At 37.6% G+C, this 19,754-nt stretch overlaps 1 long non-coding RNA gene across 2 annotated transcripts in view; it reads right to left on the reverse strand.

Moving 5' to 3' along the window:
• Positions 1-8,472: 8,472 nt before the first annotated feature.
• LOC146440178 (uncharacterized) overlaps positions 8,473-19,754 on the reverse strand; it is a 38,394-nt gene continuing 27,112 nt past the window's right edge. For both annotated transcript variants that reach the window (XR_014851069.1, XR_014851068.1), the window contains 3 exons: positions 10,630-10,676; positions 9,116-9,221; positions 8,473-8,576 (listed from right to left, as the gene is read on the reverse strand). This is a non-coding gene — a long non-coding RNA (uncharacterized LOC146440178). The remainder of the gene's footprint in view (positions 8,577-9,115; positions 9,222-10,629; positions 10,677-19,754) is intronic.

A 19,754-nucleotide genomic window follows, 5' to 3' on the forward strand; every position in this document is an offset into this window, starting at 1 on the left:
GGTAGTGTTGGACTGCACAGAGAATACCTATGCAGGCTTTGACATGGTAAAGAAGTTTTCACCACCAGCAGATTTGGTTTTCTAATTTTGTGCAGGCTGTGATAAATCTCAGCATAGACTAATCTGCTATTACAGCAAGTGCAGCCAAAATCCAGAAATTCTTCAGCTAATTCTGGCTGCAAGCCAAACCTCACTGTTTCCCCACTGTACTGCCCTCCCACAGAATAAAATCTTACTGGGTTCCCTTAAAATAGCAAATGAACTTTGAATTCATTGGGGGAAAATTAGCTCCAACCAATGAAAGACAGGCTACTGAGTCTTCCTAGGGGTTATTCTTGTAAAGCTTAAATATAACATATATTTCAGCATCTTTCAAGAATATGGATAAATGTTGCTGTTGAGCAGCTAGCAGAGTAATGAATGCATCAGTTCTCAGTGGCAAGAAGGAATGACCTTTATTGTTTTGATTTCAGCACATATATAGAGTTCTCAAAAGTCACCCAGATTGGTCGGTCAGAAGCCTTCCCCCAGGCCTGATTGGTCAGGCCTGCACTGTCCAAGTTCTGGGACACTGTTCCAACAACATCCAAACTTTATCTTTATTTATAAAACACAAGAAAATTTCTCATGGGAAAAACCTGTGCTAGCCACAGATAAATGTAGCATTTAAACCATTAGGATGGGGTGGATCAATGGATCCACAATGGAAAGTCAGAAACACTGTGGCTTGGAAGAGGAGATTCCACCACTGAATTTTTTTTCAAATACACCAAGCAGAAGCCAGCAGGTACAGTAAGGCTCAAGGTGAGGAGATCAGCAGTCACTACAGGACTGAGATAATTTAAAGCTGACATGCCAGAAGCTTTAGCTACTGAAACTGTAGCTTCCTTATTCACCTTGGTGTTAAAGAGCTTCCATGTTGAAATATTTCAACAGTGCCAGGACACCATAGTGTCAAATTGCTAGGAAAGGAGTATGGTGAAATCAATAGCAGAGTTTGTGGGTGTTTTAAATATATCCTAATATAGTGTTGGCTTTTGTAGATATTCATTGTGTGTATGGTTTTATAGAAGTAGTCTTGTCATAGAGACAGAGGTATATAACCAATGTTTTAATTTCTGTTATGAACTAGATTTCGAGATTATAGTGAAAACTAATAAAAGTAGTTTAAAAGAACTTTCCTTTACTAACCACACCACCTGCTTGACTGGGTAACACCCAAAAAGAAGACCTGCCACTGATACCTGACTATCAGCCTGTAACCAGATGCAAGGACTACAGAACCAAGCCCAAACTGGGAGGCGATAACCAAGACTGGAAGAAACCACAGCTTTGATAACCAAGACTGGAAGAAACCACAGCTTTGATAAACCAAGACTGGAAGAAACCACAGTTTTGATAACCAAGACTGGAAGAAACCACAGCCGAAAAAGCGCATGCTCTAAAAAGGCAGGACCAAGGAGGAGCCATGTAAAATAGTTCTTGGAACATGCAAAGTAGTTTTGAGAAAAGTTTGAATGTGCATAAAGCTGATGCAATACAAAGAGTATTTAAGAGGACTCCCTCACTGGCAGGTGTGCTCCTTGGCTTGGAGCCAAGCACCCAGCGCTGTTTCTTTGCTTTATTGGTGTCCCCTATTATCTTTTATTAAACCCTTTAAATTTCAACAGGAGAGTGAAGCGTGTTTTTCACAGTGGGCATGCAAAGATCGTTCCTGTCGAGCAAAGCTAGGTCATATCAGGTGGAGTAGCTGCTCTAGTATCTCTGAGAGTGAAACAACTATGTGTGCTTTCTGCCTTTGCTGACGGCAGTTGTGATACCATGCCAAAACTACTATAAATGTAATAAAGTTTGGGAAAAGGTTATTCTTATTACCACTGGTAAGCAGATATAGAAAAAGTTTTGTCTACATAACTACCAACAATAATTTTTAAAAACTCATTCATTACTTCCTGTTCTGTTTAATATATTTCTTTTTCATTATCAGAATGTTCTAATGCATGTCTTTTTAATGTATTTGTTCTGTTTTTCACTTATTACTCAGTTTACACTGTTTTAAAAATATTTTTAAAACCTCAAAACTTCCTAGTATAAAAAAAACCAGTTGTTTCAGAAAGTCACTGGGGAAAGCATGTTAAACACATACTGTTGTAAACTGAAAAAACAACCAAAGCATCCTCGCATTCAATGCTCCACAAAAATTTTTTAAAAAGAAAATCAAAAGAAAAAAAGACTGTTTCCTTCAAGCCATGCAGATTTTAGATCTTTTTCTTTCCAAGACAATCGCTGACGATCTGCTAATGAGGACTCCTATTATGCAGGAATGCTTACAGTCATTAGTCTTCAGGCAAAGTTCATCAAAGGAATAAACAATTACTTTAAAAATACCTGAGGCACTTAAAAAAATACCTCAGTGACACTTAACTCATCCACGTTCAAACTGCAAACTAGTTCTACAGGTTACCACAGAATTTGACTGCAAAGAAAGCCATGGTGCATGTTGTCTATCAGCCCTCCAAACCCATGGATCTGCTTCTGCCGCAGTACAAAATCCCATGTATTACCACATTCCTCTCCATGAATCACAGCAAGTCACACTTGGTAGGTCTGCAGGGATCACCTTGTTCAGTAGAAAGATCAACTGGCTGAAATAGAGAAGGAAAAACAGAGTGATTTCCTGCTAGCTACTGGAAAGAATAGTGATGTATGGAAATGTTTCTTCATACCAGTCATGGTTAGCCAGTGGAACTCATTGCTGCGAGAGCTCATTGAGACTGGATCGGAGGGAGGCTGGATATCTACCAGCATATTTCTAACCCTTAAGAATTAGACTAGTAAAGCCCAAATATCCAGATGAGAATTCTAGGAGATGGAAAACATCACACATTTCAGGAAATAAGCTGGAGATCCTGCTGGACAGCAAACTGTCCATGAGCCAGATTGTGCCCTTGTTGCCAAGGCCAGTGCTCTCTATTAGGTAGAGCATTGAGAGCAGGTCAAGGGAGCTGATCATTCCTCTCTGCTCAGCCCTGGTGAGGCCACACCTGGAATGCTGTGTCCAGTTCTGATCTCCTCAGTGAAAGAGAGACATGGAGCTCCTAGAGTGCACCCAGTGGTGGCTATGAAGATGATTAAGGGACTGGACCATTTCTTGTGAAAACAGGCTGAGGGATCTGCGCCTGTTCACCTCAAGAAGAGACAACTGAGAGGGAACCTCATCAATGTCTATGAGTATCTGAAGGTGGGGTGTCTAGAGCATGTTTCCAGGCTCTTCTTGGTGGTGCCAAGCAGTTGGATAAGAGGGAACATGCAGAAAGTGATGCACAGGAAATTCCAGCTAAATCTGAGGAAGTGACAAGTGACCACATATGGAAACAGATTGACCAAAGATGTTGCGGAGTCCTCCTCACTGGAGATACTCAAGAACCATCTGGATGCAATTCCATGCAATGTGCTCTAGGATAGTCCTTCTTGAGCAGGGAGGTTGGGCTCATTGAGGTCCTTTGCAATATTACCCATTCTGTGATTCTGTGACTTGCAGGAGCATCTGCTGCCATTGCATATTTATTTCACCAGTATCTGTAATTGGATTATAAACAGTGGTTGGACCAACCATGTCAGGTGACTGACTGTGATAATTTGACAGCTGTTTGCAATACAATTTGGACCTTACAAAATACTTCTGCAGCAGTTTGTATCAAAATTGAGTTGGTATTATCACAGAATATCTCAAGTTGGACATGACCTGTAAGTACCATCAAGTCCATCTCCCTGCTCTTTGCAGGACTACCTAAAACTAAACCATATGACTATGAGCCTCATCCAGATGTTCCTTGAATTCAGACATGCTTGGTGCTTTGATGTGGCTAGCACAGGCTTTTCCCATGAGAATTCTTTTTGTGTTTTATAAATAAAGATAAAGTTTGGATGTTATTAAAAACAGTGTCCCAAGATCTGGATGGTGCAGGCCTGGCCAATCAGGCCTAGGGGGAGGTTTCTGACTGACCAATCTGGGTGACTTTTGAAAACTCTATATATATGATGAAATCAATACAATAAAGGTCATTCCTTCTTGTCACTGAGAACTGACTTCTTTACTCTGCTAGCTGCTCAACAGCGACACTTTGACACTTCCCATCAAGTACATATCCCACCTAACATTCGTTTTAATGCTATGGTGTTTAACTAGCAAACCATCTTAGTTTCTCCCTTCTGTGGACAATCTATGTTGTCACAAAACCTTTGATCTTGATGACAACCTGATTTGTCTGTTCTGCATGCCTGAAATAAGATCACCAAATGTTAAAAATGGTGGAAATCATGTGGTGAACTTACATTCTGCTTCATAGTGCATTAATTAGATCCAGAAAAGTTCAGGGGATAAAAATCTCTTAATTTAAAATTCAATGCAATGACAATTCATACAGAGGTAATGATCTGCGTGAGAACAGTCTGTCAAGAAAATCCTCATGGTCGCAATGTACTATTCAGTTTTTCAGATTGCTTTCCGAAATCTGCTGTTCCTTTTAATGTTACTACTTTATTGCATCTGTAACTGTTTGGTATTTAAAGTAGATTAAACAAATTTCTGTTGCATTTTCCCTATAGATACTTGACATGCATTACTGAATTATTATAATAAAGCAACAGCTAAACCATTTGCAAAAGTGAAATTTGAAATCTGAAAAAAGCTTTAGTGTCAAGATACCATTCAGTCTCTGTCGCTATTGCTATTTGCTACACTCAAATATAGTACTGGAAGTCTTCTCCTGTCCTGGTCTTGTAGTATTGTTGTTGGGAACTCTTCATAATGGGAAAAAGCAAAAGAAGCTGGCTCTACTTCAGAGCAGAATGCTACTTACTTGCATCCTTAAGCAGAGCATGGATTATACAGAAGCACAGTTAGAGGTCTTATCTTGCATTTTTTAACTTCTTCCTCCCCATATACAAGGGTCCTTTAACGTCTTAGTTTTAAATAGTTTTGTCTCCAAACGATCAGTATGTGTCACAGAGGTTTAAAATAATTTTCCAAAGCTTTAAAAAAATAAAAGTATTTTCAGTATAGCACTTGAATCTTTCTTACAATACCTGAGCACATATAATGGCAGGAAACTTATACATGATTGAAAACACAGGATTTAGCACTACAAGGATTTTTAGGCAGCCTTATGTAAGTAAACCTCTGCACAAGTTTATTTGCTAGAAGTCCAATCCCATTGCAGAGGGCTGTCTGATGGTGCAGCATTCCCTGTTACGGGAGCATGGTACCAGTAGGAAGTTGTATTTACCCCAACTCACAGTCTCTTACTGTAAGACTCTCAGCTGTGTTAATAAATATCTTTGAGTAGCTATCAATATTTATTTTCAATTTAATAATTTACTTTTTATGTATCTTTGTTTTCTGCCATTTTTGTACTTTTTTTTTTTGTGTACTTGAAAATAGAGAAAACAAATAACAGTTTTCATGATCTGGTTTTCAGATGTTATCTCAGTGATTGCTTGGCGAGAATTTCTTGGCTAAAAGGAGAGTAAGAGAATATGTAGACAGGGTGTGCCATAAAAATTTTATGGAAACATTGTGAAATCTATGCATTTGGGTCAATCTTCAACCTTAGCTCTCTAGTGTAGAGACATTGTCTGGCCCAGCAAGAAACTCGCTTTAGACTAGAACTTCCACTGAGCAGTGAAAATTCTGTATTTCCCAATACCAGGGAAATAAATTGCTTTGTCCCAGTCTGAAAGCAGAGTATAAACTACCACAGACTGAAATGGACAGCACAGTTTACCTAAAACCACAGAAGAAGAAAAGAAAGACTGATGTGTTACATAAGAAAGGGAAATTAGGGGAAAAAATCTTTGGAAATATTCCTAGAAAGAACAAAGCACTGTAAACTCCTAAAATTTATCTATATTATATGGTTTGTATTGCATTTTTATATTGTGACTCTTGTATTGGAAAAAAATGCTAGTACAAAATGTTTGAAAAGTATTACTGCACAGTTAATGAATACTCTAAAAAAATTATAAGAGGGATGAGTCTTGTATAATTCAGAGTGAAAATACACATTCACTTTGGTGTAGCGGAAGAAATAAAACCTTTCAAGATTAAAATATAGTTTCTCAAGTTGCAATTTTAGAATAGTTTTCCATATATCACGTGAATTTAGATTAGTCTTAATTATAGATTTGTTTGAGAGTCCTTCAGTATTAATCGACAGGTTTTTCCAAGGAACACATTTTTTTCTGCCTTCCTTTCTTTGAGTCCTTGAATTTAATAATGTTGGGATTTCCTCCTCCAAAGAGGGATCTGCTAAATAAATTTAAATTAACTAAAACACTTGAAAAAAGAATGAAACATGTGAAAAATACAGTCTGATAAGATCAAAAGTCTGAATCTATAATCCCCAAAACATGACAATTTGAAATTAAATCTGAATTGATGTGTTCTTGAATTGCTATTCAGAAATGTTTACTTCTTTCTTTAAAAAAACCTTTCCCCAAGTCCATAACCCGAACATGAAGTTCATATAGGAAAATATTCTAGAATAAGGCTATTATTATACAAGCCACATAACTCCCACGGAATTTCCCTTATGAAAAGGAACTCCAGACTGGCCAGTTGGCTTTCCAGTCATCATTGCTGGTAGAGACATTCAGTGGGGTTATTATTGTGGGTAATGCCCCACATGCTTCCTGCATTAAAAAGGTGAGGGGAGATGAACACCTGCCATGACATAAGTCATAATGAAATTCCCTTCACAAAGTAGAAAAGTCATAAAAATTGAATGGAAAATCTCTATTTCTGAATTTGAAAGTGGAGTTGCAGAAAGGATTTCCAGCCAAAAACCGACCAGGTTTTGAAACGGATGACAGGGACAGCCTGCATCTTGCATTTGCAGGATTGCAGAAAAGGTTAGAAAAGAAAAGGAGAGAAGTTGCCAGATTTTTAAAACAGGCAAGTGAGTTCTGGTTTCGGATGGCAGCACTGACAGGTCTCACCAGTTCCTTGGTGTTAGGCACCGGGCAAACAGCACAGAAATGTTCAAGAGTAAAAGTACATTCCCACACACCCCACCACAGATGGTTTGTAGACATGGCAGAATGAATTCACAATAATATAACTGTACTTAGAAGTAGGTTTTATGATGCTAAGTACAGTATACAGCTGCTAAAATGCATCTGTAAAAGAAAAAAAGAGAAATTACAGATCTCAACTCATTTCTATGGTGAACATGTGGGACAATGCTATGACAGTAGCTGGGAGACATGGCAGGAGGGGGCAGAAGGATCACTTTTCTCTAAGCAAGCAGGTGCTGAGCTTGAATAAATATCTGGTCTGACCCATCTGTGGCTTTTCATATTTTCAAAAATGAGCAAACAAAAAGGGCATGTGAATTGAATCCTCTGGTGTTTTAATTTTAGTTGGTTCATCCAACATTTCAAACAGAGCTATGTGAGAGTTTTTTTGAAAACTGAACAATACTGTTACACCTAAACCTTTTCCACATTTGATTTCACTGGCTGAAATTAAGCCAGTGTGAGAGCCTGAGGTGCCCAGAATGGAAATGCTGACAAACCTTCAGCTATAGATATGCTAGCAACCCAACACAGATGTATTGTCATTAATTAAGCAGATGAAACAGAAAACAGAGAAAAATTAGCTGACGTTCAGTGGTTACTTGTTGCAAATTTGTAAATGGGCTCTCTACCATAGAGATATGTAAAATAATGCTCCTGTTAAAAGTTATGTGGAAAATAAAGGTTCTCAGCAAGCTAATTTTACTCTGCTAACAAAGCATAGTTTCAAGCTATTCTTGTTAACCATCCACCCACTTTCTTTTCCTTCACCACCTCAGATTTGCAGATAGGAGGTACAATTACAGCCCTTTGTTTCATCCTGAGATCTCTTTACAAAATAAAGTCTGCTTTTATCCTGTTGAAACCTATGTGCTTTCCTTCATTGTGTAAAGCTAAAGGAGCTGAGGTCTAACTTTAAAGTAATCCTTTGTGTTGCTCTTTTTCTCCCCCCTCCCTGCCTCTTTGTTGTATGTATAGCCTAACTGTGTGCCTTCAATTGAACTTTTCCCCTGCCAAATCACACACTTAAAGCAGGAAAAAAGAGGCTGGGGTGAAATCCTGGCCCCACTGTGCTTCATGGGTTTTAACTTGGTTACGTTTCCACTCTAGTGGCCACTGCTCTTTGAATTGCTCCTTTTGGTCCTGCCTGAGATGTTTTATCCCTCTTGGAATGGAGGTGCGCTGGTGGACATTTCTGGTGCAGATTGTCTACTGCAGTGAACAGAGTGACAGGAATTTGGGTAGTTTAACTGGCTTTGATATGGGCAGTTGACACCATAGTGGGATCACAATCCAAGAACATAATGACGCCACTCTTAACAAATGCACAATTTCCAATGTGACTCCAAAAGAGTGATGATAAAGAAACAATATATTTATAATTATATTTGCATTTTTATTCCTCTAGCCTTTTTTTCATCTGTCAGAGCATACCAGGAAGATTGACTTTTCCAGTGCACTCAATGGGGTGTTCTGGGCCCTTGCAATGGAAGAGGATGCTGCAAAAAAAAAAAAGGTTGTAGAAATAAAGTTAGAAAAGGCCACCATCACCACTAATAATAACAACAATAATAATCATAATCATCTAGATAAGGTTGACAACAAGGGTAGGAATCTTGTCCACTTGCCTGTGCAGAAAGAAGGTGTTTGTCTGCAAGATCAATATAGTGGGGCTACAGGGACATAAAATTTGGTATGTAAATGATGAGCTGTTTCTTGTGGTAGACTTTGCTTTTCTTTTACGCCTGTGACACAGCTGTTCTCCAAAGGAGCCACAGGAGACAGGACTAATGGCAGGCTTGTCAAAAGAGTGTGTGCCTGAAGACTAAACCTTTCCCCCTTCCTCTGCAAGTAGCTTCAGACTGTGCTGATTTCCAAGCCATCTCCTCCATTTCCATTATGTAAATACCAGTAAACACACACTGAGCCCTCAAGGCAGCACATGCTTTGTGTTGAATCAAATCCACAGGGATGTAGAGATTGAAGTAGATATGTTTGATCAAATAGAATGGACAGTTTCACATTTCTGTATCCTTACCTTCATTCCTCAGGGAGACCCAAGATGAACACCATCACAATCCTTGGAGAAACTGCTTCTTCCTTGTTCAGTATCAGTTTGCTTCTGAAACTGAGGCACCATCTGTCTGAAATCAGTACTTTATAAACGATATTTAAAAAGTGCAAGTCTTCATACTGCTTCCAAAGAGATGTGCAGGATGCTCTAACCTTGTTCACAGAAAACCTGCTTTCATAGCCCACAGACATAGCCATAATCTTCCTACCACCTCTACACATCCTCAGCTGAAGAGTAGTTCCACTGCGTTTATAGTATCTTTTGATACTTTGAATTTTGCCCAAAATATTTTTCCTCTCTTCCTCTCCTGACACACTAGGGAGATGATTTTTAACTTTCAACTTCATCCATGAGATGGATACTAAAAAACATAGACATCTCTGGTGTTTGCATTTTGCATAGGATGCTGAGAAACTGGAGAGGCTCCAACATGATTTGAGAGCTGGAGAAAACATCTAAACCTCCTCAATCTGCTTAGGTTATCAAAAAGAAGACATGGGTGACTTACTATGTTTAAGTACATCTGCTGAAATGTTTCGACATTGTAAACTCACCCAGGAGTTTCTGAGGACTGAAACAACCAGCAAATGTCAATGAATTCAGAGCATAGTTTCAGAAAAAAGCGGAAAATCATTTTGTTTTGGAACTTTTAAAGCTAAAGGTTATTTCTGCATTTGAAAAGATTTTAATTTAAAGATTTAAGTGAAAAGAGTCAAATGAAAGGGCCTATCTAATCATTTTGTTATTGATAAAACAAACCCTTTTGTTTGTTAAAGCAAACACTTGGCTGACTCATTATGCTGATAATAATAGTGGTACAGCTACCAGTTTGCTAATTATTCTAGCGCTGAAGAGAAATCCCCTGGGGTGGGTTTTGTACTTTGAAGCTGATGTAATTAAAAAAATACACCAAGATTCTGGAACAATTTGAGGACTCGTGTATACACAAATAACCACTGTCATCTAGCAATGAGAAAGTTAGAGCATGGTATACCCACATTTTATTCTGATTCTCACACATATGGAAAATGAGAGGGAAAACATGTTATTAATACTGTTTTTCAGTCTTAATCATTGAAAGGTTTTCCATGAGAATCTTCTGATGTTACCAGCAACCTTCAGATGGAGTTATCTTATACCATCTAATATTTTTGAAGATGATCAATTTTATAAAACATATTTGCTAAAATAATCGTTATGAAGATTCCTGCACATTAACCAAAATATTTTAGATCATTTAAACTGTCACATCCAGGGTTGTAGGGAATTCAAGAAAAATAGACATCAGAGTGAAGCTATTGAAGCAATCAGGGAAATGTGCTCATTAGGAGATGACACAAACTTTTTTTCTGAAAGAGGAATCTCAAGCTTGTACCTGCACTCAACTTTTTTGAATAAGTGGTAGTATTTTTCTCTCACTCTACAGAATACCAGATTTAAAGACAATAACATTAACAATCTCCAGCAACAGTACTTACATCTGCTCCATAGGCCAGCCAGCAGCTCTGGAGTCCTCCAAGCTGTTCTGAAAAAGAAAGCATTTGGATAATTGGACAAAGGTGCTTGGTGGAGCTCTAAAATAATCATTACCATCCCTCATCTTTCTCAGCCCTAAATATACATTTGAACTCTATCTTTTAATCCTTTTTTTTTTGGCAGAACATCTTTAATCTCTTGCCCTCCATGCTAAGAAAAATTCATCTGCATGCGAGTTAAAGTAAAAGTTACTATTTATAGCAGTTTAAAGGGGTTTATATTGTCTAAATTTTTATTATACTGTCATGATGAATTTGCAGGCTTTTTTTCCCAGTGTCTTGCTTTAAATAGAGGCTCAGATGTGCACTCTTACAATGCCTAACTACTGAAGTTGGATGATTTTTTTCTTCCCATAACAATTATCTTTACCCCTTCATTCCCTTTTCTAAAACACAATTTGAAGTAATTTATAAAAATGTTGCAAATTTGACTTGCATTTTTTTAATTGTTTGTGCACAGTGAAAAATAAAGACAGATTTTCAAGATGAGGAATTTCCAAATGCTTTAAATCCTATGGTTTTGTTCACAGCAAGTGTAAGGTTCTCTTCATAACTCTGTCTTACCACTGTCAGTGCACCCATAGGTAAGATGCAACATGGGAGCTTGGATATTTGATTAAAAGATATCCTCCTCAAGCCCTCTATCTTCTTCTCTTTTGAAGTGTTTCTAGCCTCCTCCAGTTGAAGGCAGTGAGATGGTTCTCACTCCCACTCTTTGTGAACTCCTGTTTAAACTCCTAAAATATCTAAGAAACAATTAATTAATGTTACTTTGATTAGTGAGAAGGGAAATAAGAATTTCATTGTATATTCTCATTCTGTGGTCATATAGAAAAAGCAATTATTTGCACAGCCTGCTGCTCACATCCTAAATATTTGGGTGATGATTTCCTGCATACATTATGTTGACCTAATGCAGAAATTTGATGCTGTGTTTTGAGTAGGGGAAAGTCTAAAAACTGGCTGGATTAGTCACTGGCCTAAGCACTGCTTACTTCTTAGTGACCATTATGTAGGATAACCCGGGTTCTTAATGACTGTTTCATTTTGTTGTAATTTCATGGTTGTTGTCACAGGATGAATTATCAGATGTAGGAAAAGTCCATCTGGGTTTAATTAATCATTAACCTCCTCAGCATTTGCTGCGCGCTGTGGCAGGAGTGGGGAGAAGGCTCTGAAGCCTCTATAAGATGGACTCAACTCATGTGCAGAGCAAGAATTTTTCAGGAGTCTCTGAAGTATCAAGAAAGGTTTTTTCTAATGTGAGATTAACAGAATGAAAGGCTCAAATAATCCTTCTGTTCTAATCAAGTCTCGCTGTGCCCAGTTTTATGCCTCACACTTCAGGAAAACCATGTATTTCAAACAAGAAAAGACAGTAGAGTGAATTATCCGAGGTCTTGAAGATGTGATTTATCTGGGAAGAATGACTGAATAGTGTTAAACTTCAAGAAGTGCCTGGTGAGCAGATCTGAAACAAACAGAGGAAGAAAAAAGTTTGATTTCCTGGTCATATAAGGACTGGTCAAGAAGTATCAGGCAGAAACCACAGTATGGAAGGCACAAGTTGCTAACTGGAAAAGTTTCCATTGATTAAGAAGTGAGGAACACATTACCCCATTCCTATTAGTGACATGAAAGACATACCTCAAAGCAAACTAGGGTTGAACCTCCAGCACTATCCTGTCTTCTACCACCCAGGAAATTTGTTTTGGTCATCCCCCTCCAGATGAATGCTGTAAACCTTAGACCAGTGGTTTTCAAATTGGCAGATAAGGCATGATCACAATGAATATGAATGAACAACCAAGTCCAAACTTATGAGCTTTGTTTCTGCAGGACAGTATCCATGTTGGTCTTATGACTGGTCTGCAGGAGGGAGGAGGCTAAGGAGCCAGACCCAGTAATGCATAGGACAGGGCTTATTTATGCTCCTGACTCACTAATATAAATTCTGGTTCTAGTTTAGTTACTCACTTCACTTAAGTTGCTTAAATTCATTGCGTGTGTTTCAGGCCCTGATCTAGTGCATAAAACAGCAATGCTTCAACAGAAGAGCTGAGTCTACTCACTTATTCTCAGAACGTTTCTAATTTTCAAGCCCTTCTTTAAAGATAAGGGTTAAAGGATTTTAAAATTCATTAGCTACTGCCTAGATTAGTGCTTTAACCCCTGAACTACTGGATAAAAAGGACAGAGAAGGGCTCTTCATAGCAGATATTTTGTGAAAAAATTGGCTTGAAGAAAACCAAATGAAGCTATTGTATAAATTCAGCAGGATTTATGTATAGTTTTAGGTGACTGAAATTGAACTTTTCAAGGGGAAAAAAACAACCCAGTATCTTCTTACCGCTGTAAACAATTGCTAAGATGTTCTTCTAGCACTTTTAATTATGTTACAGTGCTAGAACACCTAGACATACAGAGTTATAGTTCATGTTTGGATGTGATCTCTGTGAATATAATGTCTTCACTCTTTTCTGGAAAGATATGACCTGACAACAGCTGCTACTCTTATGAGAACAAATGTCCTAAGTATTGTTTAGATGTTTGCTGCTGTTTTAAATGTCTTCAGGGGACCAGTGAACATTGCTTGTCTACAGTTTATTTTACAAAGGGACCAAAAAATTAATTGTGTCATGATCCTAGAAGATAAAAAACAAAATAAAAAATACATCCTGTTTTATAATTAGAGCACAATATGTGCAAATAACTCTTACTGACTCTGCCCTCTTATATTAAAATGCAGTACCAATTGCAACAGACTTAACTGTTTATAACATGACGTTTTTTCCTTTTTTTGCCCATTTATCAAAGTACCAGAGTATTAGGACAGTGTCTCACACTATTTACAAATTATAAGAACAAATTTAAAATTATAACCCATCACTATTTGTTCCTTAGCTATTTGGAGAGCAACTGTGACATAGTAAAAGTTAACTACTAGTAAATATATTATTGGTTCCAACATATAGAACCCACACATTCCTCAGACAGCTAAAACAAGTACTTAGTCACTTCTTAATCCCCCATTGTCTGAAGCAGAGAACAATTGTTTTCTGAGCCGTGGATCTGACTACTGTTCAAATTTGATTTTCCTTTTCTTTCTTTTCCATCCTCAAAGCTATCAATGATGGGATTGAAAACCATCATAGTGAGAAAGGTGACCCCACCACTGTAAAAAGAGAAATACAATAAGCAATATAAATGCAAGCCAGGGAAAAAAAAAAGAGTATACAAAATAGAAACAGAAGAATATTTTTGGTATTTTCTCTTTCTGTGTTAATGTTTTTTTGCTGTAGCTTCTCATTTCAAGAAAGAAGCTTTCCCATTTTAAGTTACTTTTTTAAATTAAAAGAAAAGAAAACAAAACTGGCACTAGTAAAGAGCTCTACGTGCAGTTTTTAATGGGGGAAAAAGGCTGTAAGAACCTCAAGAGTAGATGAAGAGCTGTCGAAGCCTATAGCTGTGACAATGCTTGTGGGAAAGTCTGGAACAGCAGGGAGGAAAGTGTGAGCCAAGAAACCTGAAAAATAGTCCAAGTACTTTCATAAAGTCCTTCTTTTAATAATGTGGGTTTAATTTTCATAATATATTACCATTTGGTTTGTTTCTTAGGGACCTGTGTTTATTAGAGAGCATTCCCTGAAGCTGTCCATCTATGGGAGTTCCCCTAAACTCCCTCAACATGCAGCTTTAGTGGTTTTGCTCTGTTTTGAGAGGGTACATTAATAACCACACAGTACTCGAGGCATTAAATAGGCCACCCACCCTTCAAGAAGTACAGTTCACATTTCTATCCACTCTTAAGGGCAGCTAGCCTAATGGGAATGATGTCAAGGGGTGCAATGAAATACTCTGTGTGTCTCTTTACTCCTTTCTTCGTGAGGACAAGGTTTGACAGCTATTCCTTCAGTCAGGGAATATTACAGAGGAGCCGATTTAGTGCTGATGAGAAAGGAATGATGCCACCCTCCTTATCAGCAGAACTGATGTCCAGCTTGTGCTGTTGCCCTTTGGTCACTCCTGCATACACATGACCTGGAAGACATTCTAAATACTCACAGCTCTCAAGTTTATCACTCACACATGCTGCTTAACCACGACCTATGAGCAACATCTGCAGAGGTGAGAGCTTCATTTTCTGGCTGACTCCAGATTGTTTATTCTTGCTCTTGTAACTCTCTTCCTGCCTGCCTCTGGCCAGCTCTGCTGAGTCTATCCAGGAGCAGACACATGGGCACAAATGATGTTTCTGAGGGAGTACATGTGTGTGCATTTGTGTATGTGCAATTTTTTATTACAAGCAGGGCTGGCAGCTCTGTTTATTTAAAGTTGCCTGGCACTTTCCACTACAAAATCTAATTTCCAGTTGCCGAAACTGAACTACTTGATCCGACATGTTTCAAGTCAACAGCCTACCTCAGATTCAAAAGTTTGTAAAGAGCATGTGCTTATTTATTTGAAGTTATCAGCCAAACCCCTTCAGTAGTTTTCTGAAAGTTAAGGGCATCAATACTTTGCTTTACAAGCAGTACTTTTCCCACATTAAAAAACACAGTTCTCTGGTGAGAGCTCATGCCTTCACAGTAGCAGGAGTGTCTGCCAGCTCAGTTGCTGGCATATTGGCAGCTGCTAATCTAGGTGAATACTGTTTCAGTGATAATGTGTCCAAATCTGGCTGAGATTTAAATCAACACATCAGAAATTGCAACCTGCTCTGTAACTGCTGCTTTGTTTGTGTTGCTGCAGCCACCTGAAGGAAAATCAGCTGGTTGTAGGCTGCACTCTAGCGTCCCTTGATTGACAGGGCTCCAGATTTTACTGCTGCCAAAACTCAGGTTGCTGACACCCACCCTACAACATCCTCAGGACATGCCTCACAATGCGCCATGCATTTGTTAGCTGCGCATTTTGCTTGAGGCCAACATTCAGTGATCTAAAAGGGCCAGGAACCATCCTAGCTCTGACACCTGATAACTTGGCTGCATCCATACTAACTAACACTCGATCTACAGTCCCCAAATATGTGCAATATATATGTGCACCTAATGGAAGAAGTTTTATTTGTGGTATGCTAAAATTACTGCACTTAGCTGTTTCCCTCTGATGTACTGAATTCACTACTCTTCTGAATCTGCCCACGTATTGTAGTCTTTCCTTTGATGTTTCTCAGCATTCAATAGCCCAATTAGCTACTTCTCTGACTAAAAAAGCAGACAGATGGGGTATGCAAATTCCTCCAGGACAAAAAGAAGAAAAAATAAGGGTATTTATAGCAAAACTCCCATATTCAGTAATTATATATTCAGACAGACTGGTGATGAGGCCAAAATCAAGGCATCTCAGAAGGACCAAAAGGGATACATCACAGCAGGCAGTTCTTACTCACCGAAGGCAACTCTTCTTCATCCAGAGCCCAACATTTCTCCCTGCTATCATGCTGCTATCAGCAAATGCTAACAGCGTGACCTCTCCCTTCCAGCGATAACCAACAAAGAAGACCCATCCAAGTGTGATATCAAGTTACTTCATTTGTTCAAGTGGAAGAAACTTTGTCTGGTGTAGAGGGAGATCAGAGGGCTGTTGCATCAGGTTTCTTTTCTATCTTCAGGGTTTTTTTAATTTATTTTTTTCTTAAATTTGCTTTTAAATGAAAAATTCAAATCTTCTTCATACACATCTAATAGTATATTCAGATACTCATAATGTAGGTAATTCCAGAATAAAAGGCACTTCCACCCTTTTAATATCTACTTTAAATATGTGATTTTATTTGTTATTTAATAGAACATAAATATAGAAAATACTATATCATTTTCGTTGGTATAAAACACAATCTGATTTTTTACAAGTCTGAATTACTATGCGCATTATTCTCTGTTTCCTAACATGTGATCTTTTATTACTGTGTCTGCTTTACAAAATTCTCTTGAACTGTTTTTATTTTTTCAATTAACTGTCTATTGGTTGTCTAATAAAATTTCCAGTCAACTACTGAAAAAATCCTCAGTTTGATTGTTCCTTCTTTCTAGAGTTGCCTTCCATGGATGATGAACCTAATCACTTAGGCAATGGAAATACCAGATTAAAAAGCCAATCAATCATGTCTAATAATTTTAGTGTCGTGAAAAAAAGAAAAAAAACCTAAAACAGCATATGATGTTTTCAAGTAGAGCAGCTTTTAAAAAGCTTTTATCAACAGCAGCTGTCACAGATGGGTTATGTTAACCAAGAAGATTCCAAAAAAAAAAATAGTCCATGCTTATATAAAGGAGAAGAATATCAGCTTGATTATAATCTCTTTCGCTAGGAGAATGTACAATGCTGGGCTTGTCTGTGTTTGCTTAAACATGAGTAAAGAACTGTAGACCATAAAAATATACTTCAGTTTCCCATATAAGAAACTCCCATCAATTCATATGCTCAGTGATTAAACAGAACACCATATATTATTCTGCATATTTTTAGGACTTTGTAGGAGCCTGGAGGAGAGAAGTGCTAGGAGATCTTGAAGCCAAACACTGAATTCTTCTGTCAAAGGATAACAATTTATTGCCCGATTCATTTCTGAACACTATAGATATTTTTATCTTAATGTATTACAAATTGATATAGTTACTCATTTTTATTTGAATCTTTACAGAACTTTAATGAAACAAAACTGTTCTCCAGAAAATTAGCATAGACCAAGTCACAAGCCAAAAGATATTAATAATCTAAAAATTAATAGAACTTTGTCTGACATGATCTCACTTTTTCTGGTTTTAATCATGTCAGTAGAATTAAGCAGAGTGTCCTCAGTGATTCTTGTAATCTGTGTTATAACAGCTCTTCATGAAGTGAAAATGATGATGGTTATATTTGGCATGTTCATGGAGGAACTAATTAGCATCAGAACACTGATTTAAAAATATTTCTCTAGCCAAATCTATCAGCATAATCTAATGACAAAGTATCTATTTTAGTCTTTTCTATCAAGATTATGTTCTTTATTCTATGTAGTGTAAAGCATATAGATAAAAAATGCAAGCATGTTCTTGATCTTATGTGCACAGCACTCACACAATTATTGAATTATTTGGGTTGGAGAGAACCTTAAAAATAATCTAGCTCTAAATTCCCTGCCATGGGCAGGGACATCTGGGTTTCTCAAATGCTCATCCAACCTGGCCTTGAACACTTCCAGGGATGGGGTATCCACAACTTCTCTAGGTAATATATTCAAGTATCTCTCCACCCTTGTTTTAAGCAACATAATTCCTTTAGGTTCTACAATTTTTGTTCTTGGCAGTCCAGTGGTGCACCTTCAGCAGGACACTAAACGATTTCATCTTCTGAAGAAGATAAGGATCCAAATCACCTGAGGTTAAGGTGGGACCTTGGTTGCATACCATAGGCATCAGAATACTACTGAATGATGGTAGTACTACTGTCACCTCTTATGTGAAGAACAGGCCAACTATTTGCGTAAAAAACCCCAAATGTAATGCTTTAGGGCAGCAGTTTCTACATCTGAATCCATATTAAAGAGGAGGTGAAGTATGTGTGAGGCTCAGTAGTCTGAGCACTCTTCTTTGGCTGTGTCCTTCATACTCATATAGGCTGATGTTATCCACATCTTCCCAAGGAGGCTGACTTTCACAATTTATTCTATAGGAAATGCAGAGTCTTTACTCAGTGTTATGAATCCCATTTTCTAAAACTGGCACCTGCAAATCAGATGTAGTTAAGCCACATCAACATGCTCTTCTTAGAATGTGCCCAAGCAAGAGAGTAACACTCACACCAAGTGCAAGTTGCAATGTACTGCAGTTTGAATTGCACAGGCTGTTGCATGCAGAGGATCAACTAGAGAACAGCTCATCTCTGCATGCACTTATACTGCTTTCCAAACCTTTTTTTTCCCTTATGCCTGACATTTTGACATCCTACATATGTTTGAAAAATTTCTTTAACTACCTGTCTGACACAACCATTGGCTTGCTTTGAGCAAGAAGATGTTGAGGTAATCTTAGGACAGAAGTTGTTCACTATAATATGTAGAATAGAATGTTCTACATTCTGTTTCAACTACATAAAAAAAACCAAGACAAGCTAACTCTGGACTACAATCCTTTGGAGCACACGGTTCCCTAATATGTGTCTCTTGGCTCTTTAAGGACTACAAACTTCCTAAGTTTTCCTGTTGCTGATGTCCTCCTTTATTCAAATAGTCTGAACAACATAATTATTTCAGAAGAATTAAAATCAGGCTGCAATTACTTTGAAGTTTGCTGCCTGCATTTCAGATCAGCCAGGTCCTGTGTTTTTAAGTGTATCTGTTATTTCTAACACCATTGATCTAGTAAATTCCTACTCCCCCTAAAATCCTTGCCCTGTGTTATTGAAAAGCACAGATTAAGAGAATCTGTAAGAGATCTACTCTAACCTTGTCTGTAAGTTCGTTTTGGATATCTGCTAAATATACAGAGTTTTCTAAACTCTTTTAAAGATAAGACACAGGCAATTCTATGTGGGAACTATCATATAACACATTGTAAAACTTTTAAAAGTTTAAAATGCTTCACTGTATCAAGATGCCAGAAAGATAAGAAAGGAATGTGTTAGTTTGCTTTTAATAAAGACAGAACGACAGGTCAGTAAGTAATGAATAGTAAAGCTGCTAAAGGATTAAGAGGTGCAAAATTATAAATAAAACGATAATACTATTTAACAGGAACTACATTCTCAGTCAGATTTTGTATATTTTGTTCTTTATGTGCACAACAACAGTATATTTAAAAGTAATGTTATTTTGATAAAAAACTATTTTGCAAAATTATAATGTAAGGATCATTTAACATATAGAGATAATAAAAAACCGTAATTAACAGTAGAATCTGTCCTAAATGGCTCATAAATCAAACATCTAAATAAAACAACAAAATTCACTTCAAACTGATGGTAAAATTAAATTTGTTTGAATATGAAGTCTTCAAGTAGTCAATGAGCCAGTAAAACTGAAACGCTCTTGAATGTACATCAAGAAACCATCAAAAGAACTCACTACAGCTAAAAGGGGGAGA

Source organism: Lichenostomus cassidix, chromosome 3 (genome assembly GCF_008360975.1).
Source record: "Lichenostomus cassidix isolate B80296 chromosome 3, HeHo_3.0, whole genome shotgun sequence".
NCBI lineage: Eukaryota > Metazoa > Chordata > Aves > Passeriformes > Meliphagidae > Lichenostomus > Lichenostomus cassidix.